This window comes from Columba livia, chromosome 2, assembly GCF_036013475.1.
Source record: "Columba livia isolate bColLiv1 breed racing homer chromosome 2, bColLiv1.pat.W.v2, whole genome shotgun sequence".
In the NCBI taxonomy this organism is placed as follows: domain Eukaryota; kingdom Metazoa; phylum Chordata; class Aves; order Columbiformes; family Columbidae; genus Columba; species Columba livia.
Window position 1 is genome coordinate 65,502,748 of NC_088603.1, and position 25,872 is coordinate 65,528,619.

General features: G+C 40.2%; 1 long non-coding RNA gene across 3 annotated transcripts in view; it reads right to left on the bottom strand.

Moving 5' to 3' along the window:
• Window positions 1–12,751, bottom strand: part of LOC135578813 (uncharacterized) — a 284,707-nt gene extending 271,956 nt beyond the window's left edge. Inside the window, exons 1-2 of one of the 3 annotated variants that reach the window (XR_010470931.1) lie at window positions 11,931–12,751; window positions 9,428–9,733 (exon numbers count right to left, since the gene is read on the bottom strand). This is a non-coding gene — a long non-coding RNA (uncharacterized LOC135578813). Of the gene's footprint in view, window positions 1–9,427; window positions 9,734–11,763; window positions 11,886–11,930 lie in introns of those variants that run through there. The other 2 variants (XR_010470932.1, XR_010470930.1) reach the window with 2 other exon arrangements.
• Between the last annotated feature and the right edge of the window lie 13,121 nt (window positions 12,752–25,872).

The following is a 25,872-nucleotide window of genomic DNA, read 5'->3' on the forward strand; positions in this document are numbered from 1 at the left end:
ATATGTTGAACTAATTAACATTAACTTAGCAGAAGAGTCAAGCATAAATTAGAGACCATTTCAGTTAGAGAGCTTCCATACTGATAATTTTCTGCAAACAAAAGACTTCGACCCTTGAAGTATGAGATTTCATTTTAAAATTAATGTTAACTGATGCAGAAATCTTATACGGACTTTTTTCAAATACAATTTCTACTTATTTCAATTTCAACATAAAATAATAAGGCATGTGCAGCTAGTGTAGCAACTCTAAATCCAAGAATTGGAGAACCAAGACAGGACAAGAACCATACAAAAATTAAAAGATAAATTAAATATACTATTATGCTTAATGAATTGTTTGTTCCCCTTCATACTTGGAAAGACAAAAATAAGAAAGCCGGTAATGCCCTCAGAATTTGCCAACTCTGCTATACAGCAAGCATGGTCCTATACCAAAACGGAGGCATCAACTGTTCATGGCAATACTCCTCAGAATCTGTACTTCTCATCTTCAAACATCAAGACAAGAAGAGGATTAAGTCAAAATTCATTAAAAAGACATATGACAACATTTGTTGTCCAACAGCCAAGTCAATATTCTTATAAGTGCACCCTGGTTCTCTTTATAGAGACACGCTAAGGGACTGTGTCTCCCTCAAAAGCTGAATATTATGAAGTATTTTTCTGGCAAGTTGTTGTCATACTACATTCAACCTCTGCCTCTTGACAGAGCTTCTCTTCTTGTTTTTTTCACAGAAGAAATTGATCTTACCTAAGCAGAACTAGAGATAGTCTGTTTCACTTACTGTGTGTTACATTGATAGCAGTATATGATCCATAACAAGTTTTTGCCAAGAAGTTAATCCAGGCATTGACCTGAAATAACAAGGTCTACTTCATAGCCCTCTTCAGCTTGGAAGCATTCAGAATAAAAAAATAAGAATAAAGACACTCTACTCCTCTTACACAAATCATGGCCCAGGGTAGAAAACAAGAAGGGAAGATGCTATATGTAAAAACGGCTCTGGGCAGTTCCTGGGCTGTTTGCACAGCACCATTCACACCAAGCAACCAAAAGCCTAGAATATACACTGCTTTAATTCAGCAACCATCACTCAGATACACCATTTCTGACATAGTAGGGCAACAAACCAGAGAGTGCCCCTTCCCTTTATCTCCAGAAACTATCTACCAGATTACAGCATGTCTGCAAATCCTTGTTTTTAATAATGCTATAGACATTTTTCAATGTCTAGAATATGCTCTCCTACACAGCTATCAAACAACCCAACTGTGCTTCACAGGACTGTACCAACACTTCGAGAAAAGGCTTAAGATACATGACCATGGACAACCATCTCAAACACGTCAGTCTACAAAAGAATTCTTATTCTGCCTCTTTTCAGTCCTGCTCTCACTCTGAAACATCATAACTTACTGCCTTTTACAACTGTGTTCAGGGCAAAAACCTATTCCAACTGCAACATGCAATCCAAGGTCAAAGCAGCAGATTGATTTATTTGCATTTTCAAATGCAAAGAAATCAATCTGGGAATGTTTCTGGTCTTCCTTTGCAAACACCCTTTCACTTGCCTCAAATAAAGAGCCACTAATACACCTACCCTGCGTGAAGTCCACAACAAACAACATTCCACACCTAATTTTGGTGGCACTCACAATAATTCTTACTGCATATGTTAAAACAAGATATTAAAAAAAAAAAATCTCCTCTAGCCACTTCAATTATTACACTGTACCTAATTTAAAGCAATAAATTCCAGCAAACCAACTTATACAGGTGTGTGTATATACATTATGCATACACACATTAAAAGTTAAGCCAGATTGATTACCAGTTGAAAAAACTTAATATTTTAATGTTTGTCATAGCTCCACTTCAGATATGTCCAGCTGCTTTTCAGTAGTGGGGACATGGTTTAGTGCCAGAGTTAGGTTACGGTTGACTCAATGATCCTAAGGGTCTCTTCTAACCAAAACAATTCTATGATTCTATGATAATATTTCTTTTGACTGATCAGAATTTGCACATGGGATGTATTTTAAGAAACAAATTGGTCAACAGGAACAGGGCACATTTTTCATTTTGAGCGGCTAAAAACCAAAACAAAAAGCGAACACAGCATAGAAGACTACTGACATAAGATGACAGAAGCAAGATTTGGGGATGCACTAGACACTGCTTCAAATAGAGGAGAAAAACCACCTGTCCCCTTCACTAAGCTGCCTCAGGCACCACACTGTTGGTTTTGGACTGTATGGTGTGTGTATGTATACATGCCTGTATATATAAATTTATATCTAAAATATTAGCAGGTAATGTATGTGCTTACACACACACAGGTTCTGGTGTCTGGCTTGCTTTTCCAAAAACCCCAATGGCCCATGTTGCCACTGAAGTAAAAATAACCATTATTTGGCTCTGCTGAAAATCGACCTAGATGACTGGATTTAGACACAGCAGCTCAAATGTTGGTGGCTAAACAGGAAAAAAGTGCACTGGGTAACTCAAACTGGCTGATAAAAATATTTCAGGTGTTAGTTTGAAGCTACTATACTCCAAAATGCATATAAGAAAGATGTTGAGTATGACGTGACATCAGACATTTAAAATTAACTAGCATCTAATGAATCTTGCATCTAGATGCATTGTGTCATCCAAAACCAATCTCAGTGGACATTAAGCAAGTTGTCCATTCGTTTCTTTGGGGAGAGGGAGCAAATTTATCTTATTGTTACCTTTTAAGCTTCCCTTTCAGTCCTATTACTAGGTGAACGGCTGTCATGAATATATACCAGCTTATAGCCCACCTCCTCCACTGCCCAAGTGCTGGAATTCCTACAGGAGATGTACATCAAACTCTTTCTAGCTAACTCTGATAGCTGATGAGAGAGAGTAACTGAGTTGATAATATGGATTTTTACAGGGACAACTAATTTGGTTTTGCAAGCTCTGTTCCCATTTATGCTTTAAAAGCAATAATCACTTCTCTCTCAATTTAAACAAAGTTTTTCACAACACATTCAAATCATCAACTAAATCAGGCTAGAAATGCCCATGCAAAGTCTTCTGAAGATGGATGATAATATTCAAATATCAGGTGTTGACACCAGGGAAAATAAGCTATTTAAAAAAAAAAAAAAAAATGGCATTTAATTCAAATCTGATAAACCAGGACATGATCTAGGACACATATTTTAACCATATGCAAAAACAAAGCTTTAAACTGATAAAGCCACATAATGCATTAATTTAAGACCATAAAAATAATGTATACAAATCCTGAAGCTGAAAGGTATCTAACATGGTGAAGAACAAGCTTTTATGTTTAGAATTACATTTCTTTCATTCCTTCTTTTGCAAGCGTAATGAATTTTAATTTAAGAAGAGAAAAAAAAATAATAATAAAAAGAGCAAGGCACAGAAACTGTGAAGTTGTGAACCAGAATCACCTTTTCTTCCAGTGTCAGATTTTCAATAAGGGTCCACACCTAGACATGTTCCATAAGTCCAGTCCAAGAGCTCAAATGAATAAAAGCTACTGCCTATACTGCATCATAAAACTTTGAATATAGCAAGCTTAAGCCCCAGAGGTAGTACACCTTTCATCATCTATCTTATATCCTGTTTTTTACCAAGAAGGCTATGCATCTTCTGTAAGGGAAAGAGTGTCTCTTCCAACACCTTTGGAGTTTCAAACACTGGAAGCTGAAAGTCTTTAAACAACAGCCTCTCTACAAAGCACCACCAAGTCCATGTTCATACCCTTCAAGGAAACCCAGGGAAGAGGCCCCTGAGCTGACCAGCTCAGGTCAGCTCCAGCACCAGCAGAGCTGAAGCCATACCAAATGCAAGCTCAGCTGAGAAGCAACATTTAATAGATCAAGTCCAGTAACACTATTGTACAGTTAAAGTAGCTTATATGCCGAAATTAATGCACTGCATGGCTCTACACAAGCTTGCACAAAACAACAGGTTGCTTAGATACACCTCGGAGTTTTCTGCATAATACAGGGTACCTTCTTAAGTATTCTGGAGCCACCACAACTTTTGTTATTTTCAGAGCATATGCACAGAGCAGCACTGATACCAAACAAAAGCCCATCTGCAAATTTGGAAAGATAACTAAATGAGCAGCCACACAAAGTCTCACCTCTGAGAAAATCTCAAAACAACATATGCAACTCCTGAACCACTTACCTAAACAAATTTTTGCATTGCACAGTGTTGCAGAGACAAACAGAAACAGCTAATTTGTATCCTCAGCTGAAGACTGTAGATATTTTGGGAGCAAATTCAACTCAAAACATACAAAGTTAAAGTTACCTTTGTTTCCCTGTGCAGCATTAAGCAGAAATAATTATACCATTCACCAAAAAAAAAAAAAAAAAAAAAAAAAGACAATATTACTGATCCCTGAAATATTTATAACCTATGCTACAGCCATTTAAAGATTTCACTACATTTTCCCATTAGAAATGCTCTGATGGCACAGACCTCCAGACATAAATTATGACACAGCTTCCCATCCATTTTCACCTCTCCTTCCCCTATCGCATCAATCACTAGCCACTAGCCCTCATTTTCCAGATGCCTCACCTTTCCTCACTGATCATCACTGCCTCACAACCAAGTCAGACACCATCCTTATTAGCCCAGAATACACACTCCCATTGCTCACTTATTAAGTTTTATGACAACCACATGGCCTCCCCTACTTGCCCAACCATGCCTGGGAAGGATCCCGTGCAAACATCCATGGTTGTACTTCACTGCTCTCCCATACCTTTGAAGGAGAAGAAATGCCAACACCCAGAGCAGCACCATACTCATCTTTCCGTACAGGACTTGACACCACGTTTTTCATGTCCAAAACACTTCAGTAACACAGTTGTTTGTGGTTTGCTGTTTTTTGGGGTTTTTGGTTTTTTGGTTTTTTTTTTTTAAATAAATAAATAAAAAAGTATCAAAATGCAGTACATTTCATAAGGTGGCAACATTGTTCTTACATAGAAATAAAGCTTCCTTTTAGTTTTTAAGTACAAAAAGTGTGATCATTTTTTAGCAGAACCATGCACATTTAGATTAAGTATGACCATTTTCCTCTTCTTTCTAAAGAATTAAACATACTATGTTCTCACTAATCTACAGTATTCATAGATAGGAATAGAGAATCCATCAGAATTCATGCTCGCAGTATTCTTATAACCTTTCAGGGAAAGTACTGCCCCCATCCTCAGCACAAAGGCCACATTTAATTTTGTGTTAAAATATTCTTAACCTTCCTAGATTATCCACTTCCCCCTACTGAACCCAAACACATCTATGCATTTTAATCAAGGAAAGGTCAAGGTATCAAGCACAATAGAACCCTATCTCAGGTTTCATAAATGCTTTGTGACAAAATTCATGTTATGACAATGCAAGTAAAAAATAACCAAAGAAAAAAATCAAACCAGAAATCTGTCAGCAAGTTGGAAAGCTTCTTGCTACATAAAATAAATTCAATCAAGAGAACGAAAATGGTATTCCAGACACCATATGCCTCTTCCATGACATAACTGATAGCATTTTACAGAAAGCAGCTCACATACCGGAAGCTTCCTTTTCATTATAAGTTTTAATGCAAGTATTTCTCAATTGTAACTGTAATAAAATGTGGTGGAGGGTGTAAACTGCCATACATTGCCCCCGGATTTCAAGCAGCAAATCTCACCTTCTAGCCTCAGTCAACTTTCCTTTACTTTTACTCATGAAATTTACTCTCACAAGCTAAAATAAACCATACTCCAATGCTTATACTGATTCTGTAAGAGTATTATACTTCAAGTTACCTGACAAGGTGACACAAAATTGAAAGCAGAAAATTAAAAAAAAAAAAAAAAAAAAAAAAAAAAAAAAAAAACCACCACCAAACTTCATATTTGCAATCATGATGTTTACTATATGAAGCTCAGAAGATTCAACCAGCATCAAGCAAAACAAGGAGATGAGGAAAAAATAAATAAATAAATAAATAAATAAAGCACACCTGAGAAAAAACAACTTCTCAGTGAGGGTGACAGAGCACTGGAACAGGCTGCCCATGGAGGTTGTGGAGTCTCCTTCTCTGGAGATATTCAAAACCCGCCTGGACATGTTCCTGTGCGACCTCACCTAGGCGTTCCTGCTCCAGCAGGGGGATTGGACTAGATGATCTTTTGAGGTCCCTTCCAATCCCAAACATACTGTGATACTGTTATAAATACCATTTTCTATGGAATCAAAGCTACAAAGACAGCTCCATTCTAGAAATATGCCCTGTCCTGCAGCTTCTACCTCACCTTCCTACTGAGCAACACAAAGTCACTACTTACCATGCCATTCTCCTCATGATTACTCAACTCTTTGGACTGTTTGGGAGACCTTTCAGGGACTAACAATCATATTTCCAAAAGATTTCTCCTTGCATTTTACCCAAGAGTCAAACTGTGGCTCTGCATCCTGAGGAGGATGCTCTAGCAAAGCTTCTAGAGAAGGAAGCTCCTTTGTCCTACCCTGCCAACTGAAGGGATGAAAGGCAGTAGGCCCCAGGAAAGCATCCTTACCCCTGTTTTGTTTCAGGAACCAGTGGGGGACACACAAGTCTATGGAAATTTCAATCTCATTTTGTAATTCTGGAGCTCATTGACCAAATAAAAATACTTAATTAAATGAAAGGAACAATCAGAGAAATAAAGTCTTTAGCACATTTTCCTTTCTACCTCCTAAGCGTTCATTGACAAGAAGTTATTCCATATAACACCTCTCTCACGCACCAACTAAAAAACCCCAAAAGCTATAAAACCTGCTCTTTTCTCCTCTGCCCATTCCTCACAACTCCAACATTTCAATTCACCCACCCACAATACATTACAAAATCACTTCTTGCAGCCTATTAAATCTCCTCTGCACTTGTGGTCTGTTGGCCTGAGACATCCCCATGGTTACTCTCTCCTCAGGTAAGTGGAGCAAGACACTTTCTCATGCAATAAAGTACATTGGCTAAAAGACTTTCTTACCTAAGAGCAGGGTCTGAAGGAGGAACCACTGCTCAGACTGTCTAGATTTGGTTTAATTTGGTTTAAGCATAATCTCTGCTACCAGCTTAACAACAATGCATCCCAGAGTAAGTTTGTGAGGCGGAGTTTAGAGCTCACCCCCAAGCCCATACTGCCCAGGACACCTGCAAGAACTTTCACCACCTTCCAGAACAGTCACAAACAAAGCAAGCAATGGCCCAATTGTAACCAGGGACAAACCACTAGAAAAACTCTTTCCACATGCTTTTATAGAATTAGAGTTAGAGCTCACATATCTGAAATCCTCTTCTCAAGCAGCAGCTCCCAAGCCCCTGCTGGCGAGCCCTCACTGGAGGCAGCTGGGCTTGATCCTGCCCCACTTCAGGCAGGTGCTTCCCATCACCTCTTCCAGGGCCTAGGTGTTGCTCTTTCCCCACAGCACTCAGCATCCATTCATCAACCCATCCATTCCCTCAGCCCCTGCCTCACCTGCTGTTGCTGTCCTTTTTCCTGGGGCTTGCTCCCAGGCACAGGGATGATCCAGTCAGGGCCAGCAAAAAAGCATTTTCGCCATCTCTGCGCAAGTTTTGCAATGGTCTCACCTCCCACCGACGCAGCACTCCTATCAGCTGGGAACTACCGCGCTAAACTTTTCCTAGCTGGCCCTACTTTTCCTTTCTCCACAGGCCTAATCTCTGAATATGAGAATACTTATTTTTGTTTTACTGGAAAAAGTCCAAAGAAATTTGAAGACGGATAAAGCGTATTCCCCCTCTTTAAATCTTAACAGTTTTGTCACCAAGTTATTAACATTTGAAATATTCTAGGTGTAACAAACAAAAATATATCTAATAATTTGTATAAAATGTCCTGGATCCTGTGGCAATTATGATATTCCATCTACATAAACTCTCAAATTAAGCTACAATAAGGAGTTGACTGCCTTCTTCTCTGAGACAACACTAGATAGCAGATCTAACTAATTTTATCCAGCATAATCCATATATTATTCTTCTTTTCCTCTTTCCACATACAGTCCAAGACTTTTACTTTTTTGAGACTTCAAAATAAAGCCCTTCATGTGGCTAATTTAAGCCACACAAAGTTCAAAAATAGTATAAATGTTGGACAAATATTAAGAATGGAAATCTAAATGTGTATTAATTGTATTCAGTAAGTAACAAAAAGCTTATCTTCAATAATAAAAAAAAAAAATAAGAGTAGTTCTTTTTTAAAATACAGTCGGAACCAGAATATCAGGACTGTATTGCTTAATTATACCTTTGTTTACAACTGAAAAGGATAACAAGTGATTATTTGTTCAGATTTCTGTTTTGCTCTAAAGTAGGCCAGACAGCTCAGCACTTTTCTTAAGATTATGAATACTTGTCTGCCCTACATATGCTATAGGGTGGAACCAATCAGATGAGCTGAAACATGCAGCAAAACCAACTATTTTCATGTCATTTATTTTCAGCAATAAATAAGCAGTGCACAAAACTAGTATAAAATAATCAGATTTTAAAGAGTTTTAAAATTTGTTTTGCAATGTTCACAGTTCACTAAGGGGCTCAATGATTTCCTTACCATTGGATTAACACAACCTAGATTCAAGAATAATTTATTATTCATTAATAACTTTTTCACATCTTATTTTTTCCCCTTGTTTTAATTTCATTTCTGTACGTCAGTTATCTCACATAATAACAAGAAAACTGAACACTGTCTTCATTCAATAGACTTTCACAGTACTAAGACATTCGGGATGCAAACATGCTTTGCAAGAAGCCTTAAATCAAAACTTGAAAAACACACGAAACAAGAGAATTCCTTGAATTTTTAAGTGATACAGTTCTATTTGCTCTCTCCCCCACAGAAGCCATCCGAAGATTTTTGTTGCTATTTGGAAGAAGAGAGGTTAAATAACAGCAAGTTGGTTTATTGACTTAAACTCAAAATAGTAACAAGTCTTTAAACAAAGTCAGCTTTTTGGAAGATTGTGATTGTGGAAAATGCTTTGTTTAAACTACTTTTTAAATATTTTTCTTAAAAGTTAACTAGTCTGATTTTTTAGAGCTCTTAAACACTCCTAGACCCAATGAAGTCATTACCCCAGCAATATCAATTAACTCTGAAACCAAAAATACTTTCATGTTCAGTTTTTCCTTCTGTCTTTAAGATTTAAACATTGCCAAACCATTAGAAAGCCATTTCTGTCAAATTACACCACTCAAAACTATTGATAGGCATCAGCAGCAAGGCAAAGACAAAAAAAAAAAAAAAAAAAAAAAACAATTAAAGGTTACAAAGCAAGTTTGTTTAAGACAACGTGCTTAGTATTTTGATTTATGAGACACTGTACTTTTGCAACAGGAGAGAAGCATACCTTTCATCAACTGCAGAACCTTCATGTCAGGTGGCGATATAATCCAAATGGGTCACAGTAGCATTTTCCACAATATCCTCGAGTTTCTGCAGGAAGCTCTTCCACTTCTTCCAGGAGCCCATTAAGTTATGTACAAATCCAAATGGTTAAGGTGTTCAGCAGCTGCACAGTACAGTTTGTACCATGTTAACCACCCCTGCAGAATCCTAAATTGCATTCCACCATCCAAAGAATAATGCAATATGGCACCCATCACAGACTGATGTTTTGACAACCATCCCATCTTCCTGACAACCATGTTTTAACCTGTTAAAATAAAAGGAAGAAGTGTTAGTTCGGCACAGGAACTCTGCCACACCATTCCGGGACTAACATACAAATAAAAAGTTACATTCTTCTGAATAATTTTAAACATGTATTTCTTCACAGATTTAGACACATCCAAAACCAAAAGCTTGGTTGCGGCATTTCACTTTAAAAACATCACCAGGCTGGAATGCAACAGAAGAATCAAGCTGGATGCTGTCGCTCTTGTACTTTCAATACTTTAAGAAAAGGGCTTTCATATTACAGAAAGTGCTGAAGTGCCAAGAAAGGAAGGTAATATAAAGGCTCTTCAACTGCCCTGGAAGGTATTTCAAAACTCATAAAAAGAATAAGTCAATAAAAAAAGCCCCAAGTAGCAAAAATAAAACACATTAGTCCTTTTTGAAGAAAAGATATCAGGATGGTGGAGGGGAGAGCCTAATGGTGGTCCTTCCTCCCCTTTTAGCCCCAGCTCACTGTCCCCTCACAGCACCTCCACAAGCCATGGATACTGCAGCCAAGGTTTGGGCAACAAGCACTACTACTGACATTTGGCCCTGCAAGGAGCAAGCCAAAGCAGCCAAACCTGTGGCTGTCTGTGCTGGTGTTCCTGCTGCGCTGTTCCTTTGGAAGTACCAACAGCAAATTTTTGCTTAGGTTGGAAGGGGGAATATGAGGAAGAGAGAAAAGTTTGAGCACTTTGCACAGGAGGGAACAGAGAATGATGTGAAAAGCAGTGTCGGGTCTGCCAAGCTGGAGTGGGGGAAAGAGGAAAGAACAAACTTCCACACCAGAGACAAGGGAGACAAACTAGAAGAAGCTTTTAGAGAATGTAAGATGCAAGTGCACAGAGGTAAAGACAAGAAGAAAGGAGAAGGTGAATAACAGTGGAGGCACAGAAATTTTTGTTCGGAGTTTTGAGTATGTAACAGAACCATGTGCATGTAGGGCAGACCACAGAAGAATAATTCTGGAAGAGGCAATCAGACTAAACTTTTACACTTGCTTCAAATCTGGAGAAACCTGAGCATATTTACACATGCATGAAAAGAAAGATCCTGGCAAAAGAAGTTGTTCATGAGAAATGCAAGCAAGTATATAGGCAGAATTAGTGGAAAATGACCAGAAAAGGAGGAAAAATTGCAACAATAGAAAGCGGAAAAGTAGAGACTTCAGAAATTCTGAAAAGGGTAGATCTAACGAGGGAGAGGGAAAATTGGCCAATTAGGACAAGAAAATAACACAGGAAAGGCAAAGTAGTGGACTGGGATAAAAAAAAATAGGAAAAATGGCAGTTGTTACGTAGCACAGAAAAATGGAAGGGGAAATAAGACACCAAATTATTCGAGAGAATTAAGAAAAGTACAAAGAACACATGAGTAAGTTTTCTGAAGCTGCAATGTCTACTCTAGAAGGTGTGAATACTAAAAAGTATTGAACAAAACTCAAGGAGACTATTGTTTTTTCAAAGGGACAAAGGAGAATGCACTGTACAGAGGAAGACAACCCAAGGAAAGGCCAGGCTGGACTGACCCTTTGCACTGTCTTCCTCCACTATGATCAATGCACTTGGAAGAACAAAGTCCTCCCTCTGGTCCCTCCCCTCCTAAATTTGTCCCTCCGCACTTCTGCACACCTTGCTCCCCTGGGAAGGTCCCACAGCAGCAATGCGTGACCCTCTGTGGTGTCCCCATCCCCTACTTGCTCAGGCTGGCACCCGGCAGATCCTTCACCTTCTCCCTGCTGTGCTCTGCCCTGCCCAGCCCCACAGTCCCCACTCCTTGGACAGGACTCCCTACAATCCCAAGAAGTTCTCCCTGTCTTCAGCTTTCCTCTGTCCCGACCCAGAAATCTCTCTGAGACCACTTCCCTCCCTCGACAAAAAAGAAAAACAAGTAATTTAAAACTCTAAAATAAAACGCAAAGCAGGCACAAGGAGAAGGCAAGACCCCCCCCCACCCGAGTAGTGTCCCCCAGCCTGCATTACCGGAGCCAGGGAGGAATGAGCGCCTTACCCTCCCCAAAAATACCTGCATGTGCTCCGAAAAGTACAAAGAAAAGGCTCCGCCGGCCCGCAGCCTCTCTCCTCTGCGCACTCCCAGCCCAGAGCGCAGCTTGCGGGGCGGGGAGGCGGGGCGGGGGGGAGAGGACGACGAGGGAGCCGAGAAAGAACAATAAACCCGAAGTCCAAACGTACCTTCTCCTTTCTTTAAACTGTGAACCCAGATTTCCTCACGAGCCTACAGCGGGGCTGTTTGCTTTTAGGCGGCGAGAGAGCTCGGAGAAAGTTCAGTAAATCTCTTCGGATAAAGTTGCCGAAGATGAGATAACCCGGGAGAGGAGAGGGAGAGATGGAGAGTTCATCCGAGTTTCTCCTTTTGTTCAAGTTGCCCGAGCAGACAAAGAGCCGGCAGCGGCGGCAGGTCCCCCGCGCCCCCGCTCCCCCCGCGGCCCGGGCGCAGCCGGGGTCCCGCACTGCCCTCGCCCCCCGCCTCCTCCCACCGCCGCAACTTTCCATCTTCTCCATCCCTCCTCAGCCCCGACCCCGTCTTCGGCGCAAAACTTCCCGCGAACTGAACCTCTGAGGGAAAAAAAAAAAAAAAAGCAAACTACAATTTAATTCAAGGCGGGGGGGGGGAGGGGGGGAAGAGAGAGAAACATCTCTCAAATCATTATTTCCGGTAGATGCACCTCTTTGTTTGGATTCCCCCGGCTGTCATTGAGGACAAGCCTCTGGGTATCTGGTTTCGGTCAGTTTGATCTCCCGGAATGAGACGGACAAACGCAGGACATAAAGAAAAATAAGTTTAAAAGGAAGAAAGAAAGAAAGAAAGAAAAATATCTCCGGAGTTGCGAAACTAACCCTTTTTGCATGGACACGGGAAGTACATAAATAAACAACTGAAGGGGAATTTGGGAAGACTGTTGCTTCTCCTCCTCCTCCCATTTGCACTTTTCTAGAGACCGTGACAAAAAAAGCCCCCCGAAAGCTCCTGGCCACGACTCCGTGCCACCACCGCTGCGGCCAGCTCCTGGCATCCCTACCTGTTGCGTAAAGCTCAAAGATGGGGCCGACCGCATCCGTCCCAAAGAAACCAAAAGGGAAGGAGGGGGCAGACCACGGCCCTTTCACCTGCCCTCCGGCCACCCCCACGGGGACGGCTGCCACGAGCGCCGCTGGCAGCCACGGCGCGGCCCCGGGTGGAACCGCGGCTGCCCCCGCAACTCTGCCCAGCCCCCGACCACGGCCCCAGCCTGAAGCGACTGTCGGGGCGCCGAGGTCCCCGCCGAAAGTTGGCAGGGTGAGGCGGAGGGTTCGCGGCGGCCTCGCACCAAGACAAAAGAAGCGCGGAGCAGAGCTGCAACTCACCTTGGATGGAGGAAGGCTGGAGAGACACCTTCCGTCTCCCTCCTCCGCCTTCCCACCCCCCGGCCCTGCCACGGGACAGGCTCACGCTGTGGGCTGGGGCGTGGGCGTGAGTGGGTGCGCACCCGGCTCGGCCCCACCAAGTGTCCTCTCCCCGGCGCTGAACAAAAGCGCGGGGGAGCGGCCCCTCCGCCTCGCCTGCCTCCCCCCTCCGCCGGTGCCTAACTTTCTGGTGCCCAGCCCGCGTCCCAGCGTCCCGGCCCCGCGCTCGGAAAAGGGCAAGGGGGAAGCGGAGCGGCCCGCCCGGCTCCTCCCGGAGCGGGACCCTCACGTCGGGGCGGCGGGGCCGGTGCTGGTGGCAGGGCGGGAGTGCTGCCCTGGGGGCTGTGCCGCAGGGTGTGTGGGGGTGACGGATCTGCCGCTCTTTGTCTGCTCGTGTGTGTGTGCACGTGGAGGGGGCGTTGAGGCTGTCCGTGCGTGCACGGTGTGTGCCACGAGTGTGTGCACTGCGTGGGCATACACAACATGTGTCTTGTGTGGGCACCGTGCGTGTGTGCAGGCTGTGCGTGCGGTGACCGTGCGGGGTGCACGGCGTGTGCGCTCGGTGTGTGTGTGTGTGCGCGCAGCCGATGTGCTGGCACAGGCTCGGGGCAGCTCTGCGTGCCGTCCCCCTCCCAGAGCCCCCAGCCCTCAGGCCCTGTTGGAGCAGACTGGCCAGGTCTGAGAGATGCCCGATTGCAGCTTGCTTTTTTTTTTTTTTCCTTAAAAACAAAATAAACCTTGAGGGAGTTACCAGGAATTGGTAATTAATAGCAACGCACACCCGCCAGGCTAGGACTGGTTTTTCAAAGTCAAAAAACAGAGGATGATCCTGAGACGTGTTTTTTTTTAGATGGAAAAACAGGATGGGAAGGGCATAGTATTTGTCTTTTGGTGTCCTGTTGACACGTCCTATAGCCCCTGCTCACCTGCATCCCTTCCTATTTCCCTTCAATTCACCCTAGCAACCCAACTTGTCCTTCTTCCAGCTCTTTTCCCCCCTGCTCATCTTCCCTAGTTTGTGAACTTTCGTTCAAAACATTCCCTCCTTGACAACACTGTCAGCCTCAAAGTCTGATTCTTCAAAACATTTAGTAACTCGCCTCTCAGGATCAACCTCAGAGAAACTGCCCCCAGCTCCTGCCTTCTGCCCCCATCTCTTCCACCACTGAACGGGATGTGAGTTGCTCTCAAACACCGTTTTCCTATGTTCTGCTGCAACGTGCTACATTGTTATTTTTCATTGTAGCTTTCTGATGTGAAGTGATAATACATGACACAGTGTAACACCAGGCATGTAAAATGCCTCCCTGTATGCATTTTTCTTTACCATTCCTTTCACCTTACTTTCTCTTCTGCCCTTCTGCATTGTGTGCTCTGGAACAACTATCATAACACTTTTACAATTTCCTCCTAGATTGTTTTCTACACACTTCTTCTGCTTTCCCTCAACTTTGGACTTTTTAATTAATCCTGGAGATTCATTCTCTCCATCTACATTATTTCCGTGGTGGTTTTATCCATCTTTCTTCTTCCACCTCTCTTCTGTTTTCTTAACCCTTCAGTTCCATGGGGGGAAGAGTGATGTTGGCTGCACCATAGCCCTTCCATTACTTCCATCCTTATTTTATCTCCTTTTTACAAGCACACTTCTAGTAATGCACGTTGATGTCCGACCAACACACACTCTTCTGCTGACACATATGTATCTTTTGGCTAGGTCTCTTTCCCAGATGGCCCTAAGTCTGGTGGAAGAATGTGCATTGTGGTACAACCAGCAAACATCTCATGACTACTCTTAGCAGCATTTTCTAGAAAAGCACAGATTATACAGGTAGCTCCTTTTTTCATGAGATTTTGGTTTTGTGAGATATCCAAGACACCTTGCATGAAGGTATGGCTTGCTGAAAATTTGTGAGGACAGTGATTTGCCTGATAGCCTGTCAGCTGAGTTGGAGTTTGTAGGGCAGGTAAATGGGATCATCCACGTCCACTTCTTCTCCTGCCCTTGCAAGTTCGAGGGCAAAGTGTATAAAAAAACCAATCATAACTACCTAGTACAAACTGTGTTTGAACAATGTATGTCTCTACCTTATTACTTCATTATGAGGGATAAAGATTGACTTATCATTGAACCGGAGGCCACTGGTTGCCTAGGGTCCCATAATTGTGACCTGATTGCATCCAATATTCACAGACAGAAGACAGTCACAGTTGATAATATGTAGCTGAAGAGCTGACTGAGCAAGAATGAGAAATATTAGAAAAATTGATCAAAAGGGCAAAAAATATCAGAAACATTTCAACAAAAGTTCTCTTTCTAATAAAAGACTTTATCTGATAGATAAAAGGCCATCTGCAGTCAAGACAATAAAATTTGGTTAAAATCCCTCTGTGGTTCATTGGACAGGTAAAGGCAAGAATTAAACATTAAAAATGAATAAATAAGAAGCAAGAAGAAGAGAGCAATTGATGATAATTAACATGAAATAGAAATTACAGAGTGTAGAAAGTGACTTGTAAAAGTCAAAAACATTACAAAAAAATTAACAACTGGTATGGATTGAATTCAAATAATTTTAGAGTTAGTGAAAAATGAAGTATCTTCTAACAATGCTCATAGCCTGTCAGTGGGTACAGTAACATTTTTAATTGCCATACAAAAGGCACTAAATAATGATCCCTGTGTTCTGGAAGTGGAAAGAAAAATATTGCACACAGATCGCAACCTACTCTTTGGTCTGTTGGTCATTGGAAAAGCTTTTGAGCAGCACTTAGTTCTGATAAATATTGAATCTCTAGCCCCAGATGCCTTGCACCTTAGTGTCAGAAAATACATTACACTGTGACATTCAGTGTAATAAATCTTAGAATATCATGGAAATTATGAGAATCTATTGCCAATGTTGTGCCAGTGTGAAAAAAGGTGAGCAGAATGACCCAGATTACAATACTCTAATTTGCCTGACACTGATCCCTTCTAAAATAATGGAAAGCAGAGCACAAAATTGAGCTCAGAGGAGAACTAAGGATAATGATTTTAAAGCAGTGTCCATATTTAATTCTTCTTTTTACGTTCATATTTAGGTTTCACTGTAGCTGTAGGAGGAGTCCAGGTATGGATCTTCCAACAGCTCCACATGCTGACATCTGTTTTGAAGAAAGCCATGATGGTGAAAAGTTCCCCACAGTGTGCCAACATCTAAATATTTCAAATAGTAGTGACCTGGTCTCTTCTGGCTCCCAAATAATTAGGACACAGCCTAAACTACCTATGTTGAGTTTTTAAATCCTTGATTTCCCCACTGTACAACCACTTTTTTTATTATTAATATTTCAGTCTTAGATGTGTGATCTCTTTCTGTCTCCACGTGACTTTTATTCTGCTTTCCAAGCCTCCTTGAAGTGAGGCTTCAGTGAAATTCACTCTAGACATAAATTTAGGAATTTTAAGATCAGAAAAGGTCATGAAATCATCATAGAAAAGGTCAAGCTGGACATATATTTCCTGGTTGGCCATCTTCTACTGAAGTCTAACTTTAAGAAACATTTTCCATTTTGATAAAAACACAGTCAACTACTTCTCAGAAGAACTAAGTCAACTATGACTATTTCTGTTAAAAAGAAGAACAACAAAGGCTTTCTTTCACTTTAAAACAAAATTTGTTTGGCTTTAGTTTCTAGTTAGCTTTATGATTTCATGTCTTGCCACCACATTAAATTATCATACAGCTAATTTTATATATTGTCTTTTATAAATTTCAGTCTTGCCTGAAAGCAAGACTGGCTGCGCAGGAAAGGAAACCTTCCTGCAAAGATAATGCACTTACAGGATTGTTTTAATATCTTTGAAAATTTACTTACATTAATTTGTTTAAGTTCCATTAAATTTATCAAGAAAGCATACAATTGCTTGAAGTTCACTGTCCAAATGTTTTTTGGGGGGGGCTGTGACACTCACTTAACATTTGGTTGCCACACTAATAGCAATGGTCATTTTGAAGTACATGTGAGTGCCATAGCTTTTTGACTTCCTATATAAGTTGTGTTATGTTGTACGTGGGGAGTGTCCAAAAGCACATCACCTGTGGAGGTCTGCAGACTAAACAGCAGGTGACTGGTTACCTGCAGTTTTCAAGGGGCTGGATTTGAAGACTCACACCATCCCTTCTGATCTTTGTTCCTGGCTGTGTGAAAGAAATTCACACTATGCAAGATCCACAGACTGCCCCAGAAGAGGAGGATTGGTTTCAGTCAATTCTGTTTTAATAGATGCCACAGAGGAGATTACAATCTTCAGGAGGGAACTCGCAGAAACGTTAGCATTCATCAGCTACAGTAACCAAACTACTTGTACTGTGAGGAAAGACTGTGCAAAAAGTTCAGTGTTGTTTGATCCTTTTTCCCTGAAAAAAGCAACTACCACTCAGCTTCCAAAAGCACCTCAACATTTTGACTTGCTTATGAGCTTTTGGATGTTGCCATGTATAGAAAAACAGGCAACACAGCATAAGATCAGCAAAATGTGGCCTTTTGGCAGATAATTCAGAGTACCTTCTGGGTTTTGCTGTTGTAGCAATTTTTTGCTTCCCCTTTGGTTTTATTCTTCTATATGCAGAGGCTGATTTCACCATTAATCTCTTTTTCAGAAGTATGAATCAAATCATTAGGTCAATCTACCCCTGTAAACATAAAGACCAAGACAGACAGCCTGCAAATGAAAGAATTGTTTTGGCATGAATATATTCTTGTCTGGAGACACATACTCAGCAAATTCATAGGAAGTTTATTTTGGAAATGCATATGCTGGAAACATTTGCTTACAAAAAACAAATCAGTATTATTCATAAAGGCTAGTAAAACATGAGCTTTCAAGCACTGCATTCTTTTGAATTACCTAAAGGTTGTTCACAACATCCATACTCTAGAGGAACAAAATACAATTTGTAATTGATTCTCAACTACCTACATTTTCCTCATGTTTTTCCCTAAGCCAGAAAAAGGGTAGTGATATCTTTTCTGATCTTCTTTTCCATCAAGTATCTATCTTGATCAAGACAAGGAAACTCTAAATACACCAGAGTCTCTTTGTTCACCTCCCGTTATACCTTTTTTGTCCCCTTTAACCCACTCTTTTTATTTGGCAAATCAGTAACTCAACACAGACCTGGTTCCATTTTAACTGTTCCTGCCACTTTTCCCTCCAGGGCCTGTGATCCTTATAAAACCAATATTATACAAGAATCCCTAGAAGAACAGATAATTCCCAAACAAATCCAAAGAAGTGTTCAGTTCAGCAACATGTTTGTGTATCATGGTTGCTATTGCAGTTGCCACCTCTCTCAAGGGAATTTTTTTTTTATGCAAGGTGAACAAACAGGCCCATTTTATGTAATTCTTAATAGACAGGACAAAAAGATTACTTTTCCATATTCTTGTTCCAATTTAATCTATACACCATTATGAACAGTGCTCGAATAGAAGATTACTATAGTCAAAATAAGACTAAATGTGGGGAGCTCTGGTTTCAGCCCTACTTTCTTCTTCCTTCAAGTTTTAAAACATTAGCTTGGACTTCTTTTTTCCTGAAAATTTTGATCTATTTGAGACATATTAACTATAACTGCAAAAATTAAGTACTGTATAAAGATTATCTAATGTATACATACTGTCAAAATGGTTAGAAAAAAATTGCAGATTATTTTGAACATTTAAAACTAACATTCTGAATATATTGTTTTATAATATCCCTCTTCTCAACTACAGACAATGCTCCAATTATTTCTAGTTGTTTTTCAATTTATTTAATTAATTATCCTCCTCTCTAGCTTATTTTGAAAATGTCAGCCTTTCTAGTTAATCACTTCTTTTAAGAAATCACCCCATAGTACTGACAAAGGCACTGGGCTAGAATTGTAGTCAATATGATCTCTTTGATTCATAAATCTGTTCGGGCAGTCAGCTGAATATTCGTGAAGCACAGAGACTGTAAAATGCTTGTCTTGAATCCCCTCTTATAGAGAATATTCAGGACAATGACAGGAAAAGGATTTGAGTCCTACTTACAATCTTTGCCTAGTTTAACAGGGCTATGTGCACCTTCTTATGATATAAAACACCTGTTTGTAGCTTAACAGTATGTTTTTGGGTCTTCCTAATATAACTGGATAAATAGACAAATAGGTAACAGGCAGGGGTTTTGCGGCTGCCCCAAAATCTAATTTGGTAGTTCCCCATCTGCGCAGCCTTAGGCAGTCATCCGAAAACACGCACTTCTGCTTCATGTGGCGTGGGTGCAGCCCTGAAGAAAAAGAAAAAACAAAACAAAACAAAACAAAACCCAAAACAGTCTATGACATAATACATGCTTCTCCTTCACACACAAAGCAACAGGAGAAAGAAACAGCCCAGAGAGAGCAAAGCTGCTCTGGACTCTGGGCATGCCCAGGTGCCAGTAAGGACCTGGGCACATCAGGTTTGTGCACCACCGGGGGGGTCAGCCATTCCTGGGACAGCGGGAAAGCCCCAGACGACAGAGGGAGGGAACAAGCAGCCAAGGAAAGGGAAGAGGGTGAAGGACAGACTTTTCTCCACTGCCCTATCTGAGCAAAGCCTTCTCAAAGCAGCAGGCTGTCAGGGCCACCACAAGGCTATCAGAGTCACAACAAGGCTGCCCTGCATGCTTCAGCACATACCAGCACAATAGGTTGTTTGGTTTTTTTTTTCATTCTGCACAATCACACTTTCTCCTGGCCATAGATCCAGCAAGCCAGCCCAGCCTCCCTCCTTTGATTTTGGCCTGTGTGAGTATTGACCTCCTGTATCTTTACGTCTTATGAGTTTGACCCTTTTCACAAGGAAATAGGTATGACAAAGCTGTGGACATATACCTGCCATTGTGAAGGACGATAGAATATAATTTGTTTTTGCAAGAAATATCAAGGTCACCCTAAGCACAGAAATACTATGCCAGCTCTGGTAAAACCAGCATAGTAAATATAGACACGAGATAAACTAACTGTCTGGTTTTCCATTTCCCTGTGACCTCTATTACTGTTCTTTGTTCCTTTGCCTATAACCTCTATAATTACCTTTTTGGTCTGTCGGGTCAATACGATTATTAGTCTCAACACTGCCACTGCTCTCAAATTTTTCAAATGAAACCTCATTTGAAAAGTTACAACCCTACTCTGTTCATGACTTATTCAAAATTTGTACCTTTGACTAGTACAGAATACTTTCTCTCAGTAATATATCCATATTAATAAAATAATTAATAAAATAATAGCTAATCAGACTTATAAATTTATTTTCCTTTTGACACTGTTTACACTAAACAATTTACCTACCCTTCTAACATTTTTAAAGCATATCTTTGTTTTCATAAACAGTTACTAAAATACAAACTCTACACTGAAAACCAGCATCTGGAGGAATTCCAGTCTTTAATAAGGTGAGTACTTGGCGTGACTGAAATACACATAGTAGCAATGTCAGTCTGCTAAAAATTTAATTTATCTCTGTATTTAATGAGTAATAAGATAAAAATATACACAGACTCTCAATTAGATGTTGCTTATACTCCCTCAAGAAAGTTGAGGTTCTGTATTGGCAACTGTTGGTAAAGCTGTAGATCATTTTCCTTAAATCCATGATTCTGTAGTAGGGATTCAACCCAGTTGTCAGTGGAATGACTGAAAAAATATCATTGACACCATTATAGATATGCTGACCCACATGCAAACCCAAACAAAATATGCAGTTAGTATATAAAGAAAAACATGTTTTCTCCAGCCTCACTCTTGCAATCTCACAGGCAAGTGACCTCATGCATATGTGGCCGACTACTGCAGGAAAGCTGTATTTTGAGAGCCCCACTCAAGCAGATGGCAGGTTCCAAAGGCTTGAAACATGAAAACTTATTCCCAGAGTCTTTTTTGTTTTTTCCAACTTTTCTTTGCCTGCTGTTATTTTTAAGAAAATGTGACAAATTAAAAAATAATAAAGCTCCAACAAGCCTGTCCTCTTCAAATTTGGTACTCCACATGATGCCAGAGGTGTCACAAAAGAAAAATGTCATCTATAACGTGATTCTTTGGAAACAGATTAGAGAGACCTATAATCTGTCAGTAACCTCTGCCTATAAAGTCACATTACAAATTCTGTATTTATTACACATAAACACACTACATTTCCAGATTCTGCCTCCACAAACATTGGGTAATTTATGAGGCACATCAGTCAATAGCTATTCTAGATTAGACTCCAACTATATGTACATAAATATTTTCAATAATACATTAACAGGGACTCTAATTTTTTTTCCAAAATGAAATAAAGTGTGGGAAAGGGTAAAGAGAGACTGCTTAGTCAGTGATGACAGGAAAAGCCTAGAGATATCACTATATGCATAAAAGGAGGTAAATATTTACTAGATAAAAGCCAGGCAAAGGAGAAATTGCTACCTAAAGGCCGCAGCTGGTCTTCTCTGCAGATTTAAAGGATCAGCTACCGGACTGTAATTCAAAGAAAATCTCCTGTTAATGGATAAAACTAAACTATGCACTGTTCAGTGCAGGCTGGGCAGTGAGAAACAAGGTGTTTCTGAAGGACAATAAAAACTCCGGTTTCTCTAATTGCAGGCCACTACATTTTCTTCACTGGCTGTAGTTCAATGCACTGGTGTGATATGTGGCTGCATTCTGGTGGCAACTGGTGGCTCCCATCACCAGTTCATTTCATAGGTCACCAACCTCCCATCAGATTGTAATGACTTCTGGCTATTTCTAACTGGGATTTAAATCAGTGACCTGAAGTAAAGACACTCATCCTATTACAAGCCTTCTGAGCCATCTAAATTCCAGCAGAGCATTTTTTTTTAATTCTTCTTAAGCTTACTTCACACAGATATAAATGCTCACAGAAGATCTGAGTTGAGAAAGAGTCGGGCCCTAAATGTTGAGAGGAGCCTCATTCCTCTTTACTGAAAACTCTAGAAACCTCTGGTTTTTGCATTACTCACTCACTAAACCACCTATGTGTGCAATGTGCATGTGAGCTGTTTCAGCAATTTATCAGCTTTAGTGGTGGCAGAATATGCAGATTTTATATTCTAACACAGATATGAGAAACACCTGGGTAAGGATATAAAAACCACAATATTTCTTGTAGTGTTTTTTTTCATGAAGACATACTGTACCAAAAAGGCCAGTTTAAAAGCATTGGAAGAATTTATAGGAAATTTTCTATTCTTTTAAATCATCTACTGTTACATCAATAACAGAGTCTGTGAGGTTAGCACTTCCATACAGGGAAACTGAAGCATTAAAAAAAAAAAAAAAAAGGCAGGGCTCACAAAAAGCTGCACATGAAAGCTTAGGTCATTGTACTTAATCACACAAAATGAATAAATAGCTGTGAAAAGCCGAATTTCCTGGAAATCATGTCAATAGCTAACCTCAACAAGAGGCTGTAGAGCAGTTATTAACCTACTGTTGCTGAGCTTCCAGCCATCATAGGATCATCAGTCTATTTTTTAACCAATTTTAGTTACAAAATATGTCTAATTGCATTGTTTGCTTTCTACATTTCTTTCTGAAAAAAGTCACATAGACAACGCTTTCTATCCAGTAAAAGCCAAGTTATTATCCTAATATAGAATTCTAAGAAAAACAAAAATTCTAAAGTTAAAGATCAGTGTGAAAAGATACTTTCCTTACTTCATCTACAAGGAAAGAATAAAAAAATGCTCTAATGTAATAACATTTTAAAATACTCAGAGGTAAAAAATATTCTTGATTTAAACCAATATCAAATACAGCTGATGAGGAAAACATCATTTGAAATGGCCACAGACAACATGGTTTTCTAGATACCACAAACAGGAGGCATTTTACACCATAGGCCTAAACACTCAGCTGACAGCAAATAAGCTGTAAACAAAGTAGATCCTTCTGAACTCTGTGTATAAAAGCATTATAAACACAAACACACCATTCACAAAACATAGAAATAATTTTGTATGAAGAGTTATCAGAACTTAAAAAGCAGAGAAGCCTTTAGACGTAACTGCTGCCCAGACAACTCAAACTACCCAAACTGTCTCCAAAGTCAGAAAGACAACTGCTGTCAGAGGACAAAATGCTAGCACAAAGTGATGCTGTGATGAATTTGCCATAGCTGATTTTTTTTCCAATGTGAAAAGCTGCTGTTACCTTTAGGTGCCTAGCAGAGGGTCCCCGCTGGGAGAGATATTCTGATAACAATGAATGAGAGAATGGGATCTATTGGTAAACATGTAAAACCTGTTGTGGCCATGTTTTTTGGCAGTCAAGACTGCTTATTCAAGACTTTCTGCATTAGGGAGGGTTCACACATTACTTTCTTCACTGCCCCCCTATTGCACAGTGTACATTGTGAAGCCTGTCCAGACCCACAACACCAGCTCAGTCAATCCAGTGCTCCCCTATAAGCACCTGCCCCTCTGCTCACACAGCACACAGACACCCTGAGCCTACATGACACCTTCACTCATAGGGAGGACGGGTGACCTTGGAGGAGGAGGAACAATGGTGGCTAGTCACAGCCTGGAGCTGGTGCAGTAAGATCTCCCAAGCCTGCAGGCTGGTCCCAGCACTGCTACGTACCATTGTGGTCACCATTCATGTTAATTCTGTACATGGGTGCACAGAGCTGATCAACTGGCAGAAGCTGGATTTTGTTGCGGGCTGTTATAATGCTTAATTGTATTTGATTTCAAAAGGTAATGACTAGGATTCTGTCTGGCAGAGGTACAACTGCCTACAGCAGTGGCTTAACTTATGCAATAGAATCTATTAAAAAGAAGAAAAATAATCAATATTTCCCTTTCTGAACACTCCTGCACCTCCTAGTTTTAGCATGTGCATCATTCTCTTTCCTAATGACTCACATAGCCCTAGCTGTAACTGTCAGATGGCTTATGTTACATCCTGCAAGTCATCTAGGAGGCTTTTTTCAAATTATTCTTCAGTTTTCTAGTCATTTGTGAACAGAATTATCTCAGCAGTTACTGAAAATATATATATATATATATGTATATAAAACACCTTTAAAATCAGAATGTGCGTGCATGAACAAGTCTATTGAACAAAGTAGTACAAGTTCAGAAATGCAAGAGAACTATTTCAGAAGGGAAATACCTAAGTAAAAAAAAGTTACTTCAGCTATGGGCATATTCCAAAGCAGATTTAAATCACCAATGCTTTTTCCACTTGAGTTTAGTGTACTTTGCATGAAATTTCATAAAATATCACTTCAGGTGTTCTCATTAGAAAAGCAAGAAAGATTAACAACCAACCAGAAACATCAAGGCATACTTTTACAGTCTTAGGGTACATTGCAGATGATAAGGTGAAGCTGGTTAATTAACATGTGAGCCAATCTTCATTTTCCCATCTGTGTTGTTGCTTTTTAAGCAATTTCCAGTTCTCACGGTGCCTCAGTTAAAGTGCAGAATACAACAACAAAAAAAAAGGTCTTTAGATCTGCAGGAAGGACAAGGTAGAGCTGGGACAGGGATCACTCCTCGCTCCTTCCTGAGCCTACACAGCCTTCTTCAGGCAAAGCCACTCTCCCCAAAGAGCAGGGGATTTGGATTTTTTATTCATAAATTATGCCATTTCTAACAGCTAACATCAACTCCAACCCAGCTTCAAGCCAGCATAAGACAACAGGGCTGAAATACAGAAGCTCATTGCTTTTTGAGGTTTTTGTTATCTTTCTCTCCGCTGCTGCCTTTGCTATTGAATCCAAAAGGTTCAGTTTGGGTTTGTGTGTGTTTGAGATATTCACATTGTTTCACTTATTCAACAAGACTTCTATAATAGAGCCAAAAGTACCCTCTTTTCCTTCCTCATTAAGGGAATCATGATTTTGTTTACTTTCCATGATAAGCAATTTGAATAGTTCAAAACCTTTTATTTTGGGAATGCAGTCTCTAGGACATACTCATATTCCACTGAACTATGACAAGCAACATTTTATCACCATAAGTAATTTCTGTGATACCATCAGAGACAACACATGATCCAATTTAACACTTATTACTATAGGATAATATATTAATTTATCCTTTAATCTAAATGGCTACTTTATTAAAAAAATTCTTTGCACAGAGGAACAAATTAAATCTAGTCCCTAACATAACATTCAGTAAAATGGACAAGACCCAAAACAACTTATATCCTCTTTCATCTCCTATATTATTACATATAGCAGGAAACCTTAGAGTACTGTTTATCAGCTGTTAATCAGAACTCGCCCTACAAACAGGGTGCTCTCACAATTTTAAATGTATCTTATCTTCTATTTGTGTACATATTAAAGGAATTGATATTCCACAAGTGCAGAAGATCTTATGAAATCCTATCCTTACAACTCATACACATTGGGCATACCAATTTGTTGTGGAGAAATATTTGAGACCAACTTTGAACTAAAAAGAGTGAGAGGAAAAGAGACACTGTTAGTGTGAGCTCCAAGGTGTTGCTCATAAAGATAGGCAGGGCTGGAGATAAATCAAGATCTTGAGTAAAAAGACAATAAATTCTCTAGGAGTAGGTACTTGGGGATCAGAGGAAAAGGATGTTTTGAAGAGGACTATGTTTATTCCTCTGTGAAGTATAAAAATAATGGGCTTTGCTGGAAGAAGAGAGGTAGTTTTTGCAGCTTTATAAGGCACAATGGATACAAC